The 13,120-nt window shown below is 35.3% G+C and overlaps 1 protein-coding gene across 1 annotated transcript in view; it reads right to left on the bottom strand.

Moving 5' to 3' along the window:
* The window catches only part of LOC115127152 (gamma-aminobutyric acid receptor subunit beta-2-like), a 144,417-nt gene that overhangs the window by 10,197 nt on the left and 121,100 nt on the right, over nucleotides 1-13,120 (bottom strand). The gene's annotated exons all lie outside the window — the stretch shown is intronic.

Genomic DNA, 13,120 nt, shown 5'->3' with positions numbered 1-13,120 from the left:
GTTCTACACTATGACAACAACGTATGTTCTAACACTATGACAACAACGTATGTTCAAACACTATGACAACAACGTATGTTCCAACGTTATGACAACAACGTATGTTCTACACTATGACAACAACCCATGTTCTACACTATGACAACAACGCATGTTCTAACACTATGACAACAACCCATGTTCTAACATTGTGACAACAACGTATGTTATAACACTATGACAACAACCCATGTTCTAACACTGTGACAACAACGTATGTTACAACACTATGACAACAACGTATGTTCTACACTATGACAACAACGTATGTTCAAACACTATGACAACAACGTATGTTATAACACTATGACAACAACGTATGTTCTAACACTATGACAAAAACGCATGTTCTAACACTATAACAACAACGTATGTTCAAACACTATGACAACAACGTATGTTATAACACTATGACAAAAACGCATGTTCTAACACTATAACAACAACGTATGTTCAAACACTATGACAACAACGTATGTTATAACACTATGACAACAACGTATGTTATAACACTATGACAGCAACGTATGTTATAACACTATGACAACAACGTATGTTATAACACTATGACAACAACGTATGTTATAACACTATGACAACAACGTATGTTATAACACTATGACAACAACGTATGTTCTAACACTATGACAGCAACGTATGTTATAACACTATGACAACAACGTATGTTATAACATTATAACAACAACGTATGTTCTAACACTATGACAACAACGTATGTTCTAACACTATGACAACAACGTATGTTATAACACTATGACAACAACGTATGTTCTAACACTATGACAACAACGTATGTTCTAACACTATGACAACAACGTATGTTCTAACACTATGACAACAACGCATGTTCTACACTATGACAACAACCCATGTTCTACACTATGACAACAACGCATGTTCTAACACTATGACAACAACCCATGTTCTAACACTGTGACAACAACGTATGTTATAACACTATGACAACAACGTATGTTATAACACTATGACAACAACGTATGTTCTAACACTATGACAGCAACGTATGTTATAACACTATGACAACAACGTATGTTATAACATTATAACAACAACGTATGTTCTAACACTATGACAACAACGTATGTTCTAACACTATGACAACAACGTATGTTATAACACTATGACAACAACGTATGTTCTAACACTATGACAACAACGTATGTTCTAACACTATGACAACAACGTATGTTCTAACACTATGACAACAACGCATGTTCTAACACTATGACAACAACGTATGTTCTAACACTATGACAACAACGTATGTTCCAACACTATGACAACAACGTATGTTCTACACTATGACAACAACCCATGTTCTACACTATGACAACAACGCATGTTCTAACACTATGACAACAACCCATGTTCTAACACTGTGACAACAACGTATGTTATAACACTATGACAACAACCCATGTTCTAACACTGTGACAACAACGTATGTTACAACACTATGACAACAACGTATGTTCTACACTATGACAACAACGTATGTTCTAACACTATGACAACAACGTATGTTCAAACACTATGACAACAACGTATGTTCCAACGTTATGACAACAACGTATGTTCTACACTATGACAACAACCCATGTTCTACACTATGACAACAACGCATGTTCTAACACTATGACAACAACCCATGTTCTAACATTGTGACAACAACGTATGTTATAACACTATGACAACAACCCATGTTCTAACACTGTGACAACAACGTATGTTACAACACTATGACAACAACGTATGTTCTACACTATGACAACAACGTATGTTCAAACACTATGACAACAACGTATGTTATAACACTATGACAACAACGTATGTTCTAACACTATGACAAAAACGCATGTTCTAACACTATAACAACAACGTATGTTCAAACACTATGACAACAACGTATGTTATAACACTATGACAAAAACGCATGTTCTAACACTATAACAACAACGTATGTTCAAACACTATGACAACAACGTATGTTATAACACTATGACAACAACGTATGTTATAACACTATGACAGCAACGTATGTTATAACACTATGACAACAACGTATGTTATAACACTATGACAACAACGCATGTTCTAACACTATGACAACAACCCATGTTCTAACACTGTGACAACAACGTATGTTATAACACTATGACAACAACGTATGTTATAACACTATGACAACAACGTATGTTCTAACACTATGACAGCAACGTATGTTATAACACTATGACAACAACGTATGTTATAACATTATAACAACAACGTATGTTCTAACACTATGACAACAACGTATGTTCTAACACTATGACAACAACGTATGTTATAACACTATGACAACAACGTATGTTCTAACACTATGACAACAACGTATGTTCTAACACTATGACAACAACGTATGTTCTAACACTATGACAACAACGCATGTTCTAACACTATGACAACAACGTATGTTCTAACACTATGACAACAACGTATGTTCTAACACTGTGACAACAACGTATGTTACAACACTATGACAACAACGCATGTTATAACACTATGACAACAACGTATGTTCTAACACTATGACAACAACGTATGTTCCAACACTATGACAACAACGTATGTTCTACACTATGACAACAACCCATGTTCTACACTATGACAACAACGCATGTTCTAACACTATGACAACAACCCATGTTCTAACACTGTGACAACAACGTATGTTATAACACTATGACAACAACCCATGTTCTAACACTGTGACAACAACGTATGTTACAACACTATGACAACAACGTATGTTCTACACTATGACAACAACGTATGTTCTAACACTATGACAACAACGTATGTTCAAACACTATGACAACAACGTATGTTCCAACATTATGACAACAACGTATGTTCTACACTATGACAACAACCCATGTTCTACACTATGACAACAACGCATGTTCTAACACTATGACAACAACCCATGTTCTAACATTGTGACAACAACGTATGTTATAACACTATGACAACAACCCATGTTCTAACACTGTGACAACAACGTATGTTACAACACTATGACAACAACGTATGTTCTACACTATGACAACAACGTATGTTCAAACACTATGACAACAACGTATGTTATAACACTATGACAACAACGTATGTTCTAACACTATGACAAAAACGCATGTTCTAACACTATAACAACAACGTATGTTCAAACACTATGACAACAACGTATGTTATAACACTATGACAAAAACGCATGTTCTAACACTATAACAACAACGTATGTTCAAACACTATGACAACAACGTATGTTATAACACTATGACAACAACGTATGTTATAACACTATGACAGCAACGTATGTTATAACACTATGACAACAACGTATGTTATAACACTATGACAACAACGTATGTTATAACACTATGACAACAACGTATGTTATAACACTATGACAACAACGTATGTTCTAACACTATGACAGCAACGTATGTTATAACACTATGACAACAACGTATGTTATAACATTATAACAACAACGTATGTTCTAACACTATGACAACAACGTATGTTCTAACACTATGACAACAACGTATGTTATAACACTATGACAACAACGTATGTTCTAACACTATGACAACAACGTATGTTCTAACACTATGACAACAACGTATGTTCTAACACTATGACAACAACGCATGTTCTAACACTATGACAACAACGTATGTTCTAACACTATGACAACAACGTATGTTCTAACACTGTGACAACAACGTATGTTACAACACTATGACAACAACGCATGTTATAACACTATGACAACAACGTATATGTTCTAACACTATGACAACAACGTATGTTCCAACACTATGACAACAACGTATGTTCTACACTATGACAACAACCCATGTTCTACACTATGACAACAACGCATGTTCTAACACTATGACAACAACCCATGTTCTAACACTGTGACAACAACGTATGTTATAACACTATGACAACAACCCATGTTCTAACACTGTGACAACAACGTATGTTACAACACTATGACAACAACGTATGTTCTACACTATGACAACAACGTATGTTCTAACACTATGACAACAACGTATGTTCAAACACTATGACAACAACGTATGTTCCAACACTATGACAACAACGTATGTTCTACACTATGACAACAACCCATGTTCTACACTATGACAACAACGCATGTTCTAACACTATGACAACAACCCATGTTCTAACATTGTGACAACAACGTATGTTATAACACTATGACAACAACCCATGTTCTAACACTGTGACAACAACGTATGTTACAACACTATGACAACAACGTATGTTCTACACTATGACAACAACGTATGTTCAAACACTATGACAACAACGTATGTTCTACACTATGACAACAATGTATGTTCTAACACTATGACAACAACGTATGTTCTAACACTATGACAACAACGTATGTTATAACACTATGACAACAACGTATGTTATAACACTATGACAACAACGTATGTTATAACACTATGACAACAACGTATGTTCTAACACTATAACAACAACGTATGTTCTACACTATGACAACAACCCATGTTCTACACTATGACAACAACGCATGTTCTAACACTATGACAACAACCCATGTTCTAACACTGTGACAACAACGTATGTTATAACACTATGACAACAACCCATGTTCTAACACTGTGACAACAACGTATGTTACAACACTATGACAACAACGTATGTTCTACACTATGACAACAACGTATGTTCTAACACTATGACAACAACGTATGTTCAAACACTATGACAACAACGTATGTTCCAACACTATGACAACAACGTATGTTCTACACTATGACAACAACCCATGTTCTACACTATGACAACAACGCATGTTCTAACACTATGACAACAACGTATGTTATAACACTATGACAACAACGTATGTTATAACACTATGACAACAACGTATGTTCTAACACTATAACAACAACGTATGTTCTACACTATGACAACAACCCATGTTCTACACTATGACAACAACGCATGTTCTAACACTATGACAACAACCCATGTTCTAACACTGTGACAACAACGTATGTTATAACACTATGACAACAACCCATGTTCTAACACTGTGACAACAACGTATGTTACAACACTATGACAACAACGTATGTTCTACACTATGACAACAACGTATGTTCTAACACTATGACAACAACGTATGTTCAAACACTATGACAACAACGTATGTTCCAACACTATGACAACAACGTATGTTCTACACTATGACAACAACCCATGTTCTACACTATGACAACAACGCATGTTCTAACACTATGACAACAACCCATGTTCTAACACTGTGACAACAACGTATGTTATAACACTATGACAACAACCCATGTTCTAACACTGTGACAACAACGTATGTTACAACACTATGACAACAACGTATGTTCTACACTATGACAACAACGTATGTTCAAACACTATGACAACAACGTATGTTCTACACTATGACAACAATGTATGTTCTAACACTATGACAACAACGTATGTTCTAACACTATGACAACAACGTATGTTATAACACTATGACAACAACGTATGTTATAACACTATGACAACAACGTATGTTATAACACTATGACAACAACGTATGTTCTAACACTATAACAACAACGTATGTTCTAACACTATGACAACAACGTATGTTCTAACACTATGACAACAACGTATGTTCTAACACTATGACAACAACGTATGTTCTAACACTGTGACAACAACGTATGTTCTAACACTGTGACAACAACGTATGTTACAACACTATGACAACAACGCATGTTATAACACTATGACAACAACGTATGTTCTAACACTATGACAACAACGTATGTTCCAACACTATGACAACAACGTATGTTCTACACTATGACAACAACCCATGTTCTACACTATGACAACAACGCATGTTCTAACACTATGACAACAACCCATGTTCTAACACTGTGACAACAACGTATGTTATAACACTATGACAACAACCCATGTTCTAACACTGTGACAACAACGTATGTTACAACACTATGACAACAACGTATGTTCTACACTATGACAACAATGTATGTTCTAACACTATGACAACAACGTATGTTCAAACACTATGACAACAACGTATGTTATAACACTATGACAACAACGCATGTTCAAACACTATGACAACAACGCATGTTCTAACACTATGACAACAACGTATGTTCTACACTATGACAACAACGTATGTTATAACACTATGACAACAACCCATGTTCTACACTATGACAACAACGCATGTTCAAACACTATGACAACAACGCATGTTCTAACACTATGACAACAACCCATGTTCTACACTATGACAACAACGCATGTTCTAACACTATGACAACAATGTATGTTCAACACTATGACAACAACGTATGTTCTAACACTATGACAACAACGTATGTTAAAACACTATGACAACAACGTATGTTATAACACTATGACAACAACGTATGTTATAACACTATGACAACAACGTATGTTCTAACACTATAACAACAACGTATGTTCTACACTATGACAACAACCCATGTTCTACACTATGACAACAACGCATGTTCTAACACTATGACAACAACCCATGTTCTAACACTGTGACAACAACGTATGTTATAACACTATGACAACAACCCATGTTCTAACACTGTGACAACAACGTATGTTACAACACTATGACAACAACGTATGTTCTACACTATGACAACAACGTATGTTCTAACACTATGACAACAACGTATGTTCAAACACTATGACAACAACGTATGTTCCAACACTATGACAACAACGTATGTTCTACACTATGACAACAACCCATGTTCTACACTATGACAACAACGCATGTTCTAACACTATGACAACAACCCATGTTCTAACACTGTGACAACAACGTATGTTATAACACTATGACAACAACCCATGTTCTAACACTGTGACAACAACGTATGTTACAACACTATGACAACAACGTATGTTCTACACTATGACAACAACGTATGTTCAAACACTATGACAACAACGTATGTTCTACACTATGACAACAATGTATGTTCTAACACTATGACAACAACGTATGTTCTAACACTATGACAACAACGTATGTTATAACACTATGACAACAACGTATGTTATAACACTATGACAACAACGTATGTTATAACACTATGACAACAACGTATGTTCTAACACTATAACAACAACGTATGTTCTAACACTATGACAACAACGTATGTTCTAACACTATGACAACAACGTATGTTCTAACACTATGACAACAACGTATGTTCTAACACTGTGACAACAACGTATGTTCTAACACTGTGACAACAACGTATGTTACAACACTATGACAACAACGCATGTTATAACACTATGACAACAACGTATGTTCTAACACTATGACAACAACGTATGTTCCAACACTATGACAACAACGTATGTTCTACACTATGACAACAACCCATGTTCTACACTATGACAACAACGCATGTTCTAACACTATGACAACAACCCATGTTCTAACACTGTGACAACAACGTATGTTATAACACTATGACAACAACCCATGTTCTAACACTGTGACAACAACGTATGTTACAACACTATGACAACAACGTATGTTCTACACTATGACAACAATGTATGTTCTAACACTATGACAACAACGTATGTTCAAACACTATGACAACAACGTATGTTATAACACTATGACAACAACGCATGTTCAAACACTATGACAACAACGCATGTTCTAACACTATGACAACAACGTATGTTCTACACTATGACAACAACGTATGTTATAACACTATGACAACAACCCATGTTCTACACTATGACAACAACGCATGTTCAAACACTATGACAACAACGCATGTTCTAACACTATGACAACAACCCATGTTCTACACTATGACAACAACGCATGTTCTAACACTATGACAACAATGTATGTTCAACACTATGACAACAACGTATGTTCTAACACTATGACAACAACGTATGTTAAAACACTATGACAACAACGTATGTTCTACACTATGACAACAACGTATGTTCTAACACTATGACAACAACGTATGTTCAAACACTATGACAACAACGTATGTTCAAACACTATGACAACAACGTATGTTCTACACTATGACAACAACGTATGTTCTAACACTATGACAACAACGTATGTTCTACACTATGACAACAACGTATGTTCTAACACTATGACAACAACGTATGTTCTAACACTATGACAACAACGTATGTTCTACACTATGACAACAACGTATGTTATAACACTATGACAACAACGTATGTTCTTACACTATGACAACAACGCATGTTCTAACACTATGACAACAACGTATGTTCTAACACTATGACAACAACGTATGTTCTAACACTGTGACAACAACGTATGTTACAACACTATGACAACAACGCATGTTATAACACTATGACAACAACCCATGTTCTACACTATGACAACAACGCATGTTCTAACACTATGACAACAACCCATGTTCTAACACTGTGACAACAACGTATGTTATAACACTATGACAACAACACATGTTCTAACACTGTGACAACAACGTATGTTACAACACTATGACAACAACGTATGTTCTACACTATGACAACAACGTATGTTCTAACACTATGACAACAACGGATGTTCAAACACTATGACAACAACGTATGTTCCAACACTATGACAACAACGTATGTTCTACACTATGACAACAATGTATGTTCTAACACTATGACAACAACCCATGTTCTAACACTGTGACAACAACGTATGTTATAACACTATGACAACAACCCATGTTCTAACACTGTGACAACAACGTATGTTACAACACTATGACAACAACGTATGTTCTACACTATGACAACAACGTATGTTCAAACACTATGACAACAACGTATGTTCTACACTATGACAACAATGTATGTTCTAACACTATGACAACAACGTATGTTCTAACACTATGACAACAACGTATGTTATAACACTATGACAGCAACGTATGTTATAACACTATGACAACAACGTATGTTCTAACACTATGACAACAACGTATGTTATAACACTATGACAACAACGTATGTTCTAACACTATGACAGCAACGTATGTTATAACACTATGACAACAACGTATGTTATAACATTATAACAACAACGTATGTTCTAACACTATGACAACAACGTATGTTCTAACACTATGACAACAACGTATGTTATAACACTATGACAACAACGTTTGTTCTAACACTATGACAACAACGTATGTTCTAACACTATGACAACAACGTATGTTATAACACTATGACAACAACGTATGTTATAACACTATGACAACAACGTATGTTATAACACTATGACAACAACGTATGTTCTAACACTATAACAACAACGTATGTTCTACACTATGACAACAACCCATGTTCTACACTATGACAACAACGCATGTTCTAACACTATGACAACAACCCATGTTCTAACACTGTGACAACAACGTATGTTATAACACTATGACAACAACCCATGTTCTAACACTGTGACAACAACGTATGTTACAACACTATGACAACAACGTATGTTCTACACTATGACAACAACGTATGTTCTAACACTATGACAACAACGTATGTTCAAACACTATGACAACAACGTATGTTCCTATGACAACAACGTATGTTCTACACTATGACAACAACCCATGTTCTACACTATGACAACAACGCATGTTCTAACACTATGACAACAACCCATGTTCTAACACTGTGACAACAACGTATGTTATAACACTATGACAACAACCCATGTTCTAACACTGTGACAACAACGTATGTTACAACACTATGACAACAACGTATGTTCTACACTATGACAACAACGTATGTTCAAACACTATGACAACAACGTATGTTCTACACTATGACAACAATGTATGTTCTAACACTATGACAACAACGTATGTTCTAACACTATGACAACAACGTATGTTATAACACTATGACAACAACGTATGTTATAACACTATGACAACAACGTATGTTATAACACTATGACAACAACGTATGTTCTAACACTATAACAACAACGTATGTTCTAACACTATGACAACAACGTATGTTCTAACACTATGACAACAACGTATGTTCTAACACTGTGACAACAACGTATGTTCTAACACTGTGACAACAACGTATGTTACAACACTATGACAACAACGCATGTTATAACACTATGACAACAACGTATGTTCCAACACTATGACAACAACGTATGTTCTACATTATGACAACAACCCATGTTCTACACTATGACAACAACGCATGTTCTAACACTATGACAACAACCCATGTTCTAACACTGTGACAACAACGTATGTTATAACACTATGACAACAACCCATGTTCTAACACTGTGACAACAACGTATGTTACAACACTATGACAACAACGTATGTTCTACACTATGACAACAATGTATGTTCTAACACTATGACAACAACGTATGTTCAAACACTATGACAACAACGTATGTTATAACACTATGACAACAACGCATGTTCAAACACTATGACAACAACGCATGTTCTAACACTATGACAACAACGTATGTTCTACACTATGACAACAACGTATGTTATAACACTATGACAACAACCCATGTTCTACACTATGACAACAACGCATGTTCAAACACTATGACAACAACGCATGTTCTAACACTATGACAACAACCCATGTTCTACACTATGACAACAACGCATGTTCTAACACTATGACAACAATGTATGTTCAACACTATGACAACAACGTATGTTCTAACACTATGACAACAACGTATGTTAAAACACTATGACAACAACGTATGTTCTACACTATGACAACAACGTATGTTCTAACACTATGACAACAACGTATGTTCAAACACTATGACAACAACGTATGTTCAAACACTATGACAACAACGTATGTTCTACACTATGACAACAACGTATGTTCTAACACTATGACAACAACGTATGTTCTACACTATGACAACAACGTATGTTCTAACACTATGACAACAACGTATGTTCTACACTATGACAACAACGTATGTTATAACACTATGACAACAACGTATGTTCAAACACTATGACAACAACGTATGTTCTACACTATGACAACAACGTATGTTCTAACACTATGACAACAACGTATGTTCTACACTATGACAACAACGTATGTTCTAACACTATGACAACAACGTATGTTCTACACTATGACAACAACGTATGTTATAACACTATGACAACAACGTATGTTCTTACACTATGACAACAACGCATGTTCTAACACTATGACAACAACGTATGTTCTAACACTATGACAACAACGTATGTTCTAACACTGTGACAACAACGTATGTTACAACACTATGACAACAACGCATGTTATAACACTATGACAACAACCCATGTTCTACACTATGACAACAACGCATGTTCTAACACTATGACAACAACCCATGTTCTAACACTGTGACAACAACGTATGTTATAACACTATGACAACAACACATGTTCTAACACTGTGACAACAACGTATGTTACAACACTATGACAACAACGTATGTTCTACACTATGACAACAACGTATGTTCTAACACTATGACAACAACGGATGTTCAAACACTATGACAACAACGTATGTTCCAACACTATGACAACAACGTATGTTCTACACTATGACAACAACCCATGTTCTAACACTGTGACAACAACGTATGTTACAACACTATGACAACAACGTATGTTCTACACTATGACAACAACGTATGTTCAAACACTATGACAACAACGTATGTTCTACACTATGACAACAATGTATGTTCTAACACTATGACAACAACGTATGTTCTTACACTATGACAACAACGCATGTTCTAACACTATGACAACAACGTATGTTCTAACACTATGACAACAACGTATGTTCTAACACTGTGACAACAACGTATGTTACAACACTATGACAACAACGCATGTTATAACACTATGACAACAACCCATGTTCTACACTATGACAACAACGCATGTTCTAACACTATGACAACAACCCATGTTCTAACACTGTGACAACAACGTATGTTATAACACTATGACAACAACACATGTTCTAACACTGTGACAACAACGTATGTTACAACACTATGACAACAACGTATGTTCTACACTATGACAACAACGTATGTTCTAACACTATGACAACAACGGATGTTCAAACACTATGACAACAACGTATGTTCCAACACTATGACAACAACGTATGTTCTACACTATGACAACAATGTATGTTCTAACACTATGACAACAACCCATGTTCTAACACTGTGACAACAACGTATGTTATAACACTATGACAACAACCCATGTTCTAACACTGTGACAACAACGTATGTTACAACACTATGACAACAACGTATGTTCTACACTATGACAACAACGTATGTTCAAACACTATGACAACAACGTATGTTCTACACTATGACAACAATGTATGTTCTAACACTATGACAACAACGTATGTTCTAACACTATGACAACAACGTATGTTATAACACTATGACAACAACGTATGTTATAACACTATGACAACAACGTATGTTCTAACACTATGACAGCAACGTATGTTATAACACTATGACAACAACGTATGTTATAACATTATAACAACAACGTATGTTCTAACACTATGACAACAACGTATGTTCTAACACTATGACAACAACGTATGTTATAACACTATGACAACAACGTTTGTTCTAACACTATGACAACAACGTATGTTCTAACACTATGACAACAACGTATGTTCTAACACTATGACAACAACTCATGTTCTAACACTATGACAACAACGCATGTTCTAACACTAT

Source organism: Oncorhynchus nerka, linkage group LG5, assembly GCF_034236695.1.
Source record: "Oncorhynchus nerka isolate Pitt River linkage group LG5, Oner_Uvic_2.0, whole genome shotgun sequence".
Taxonomy (NCBI): Eukaryota; Metazoa; Chordata; class Actinopteri; order Salmoniformes; family Salmonidae; genus Oncorhynchus; species Oncorhynchus nerka.
The sequence above is the reverse complement of the archived record's forward strand: the minus strand, read 5'-3'. Positions and strand labels throughout refer to the sequence as shown.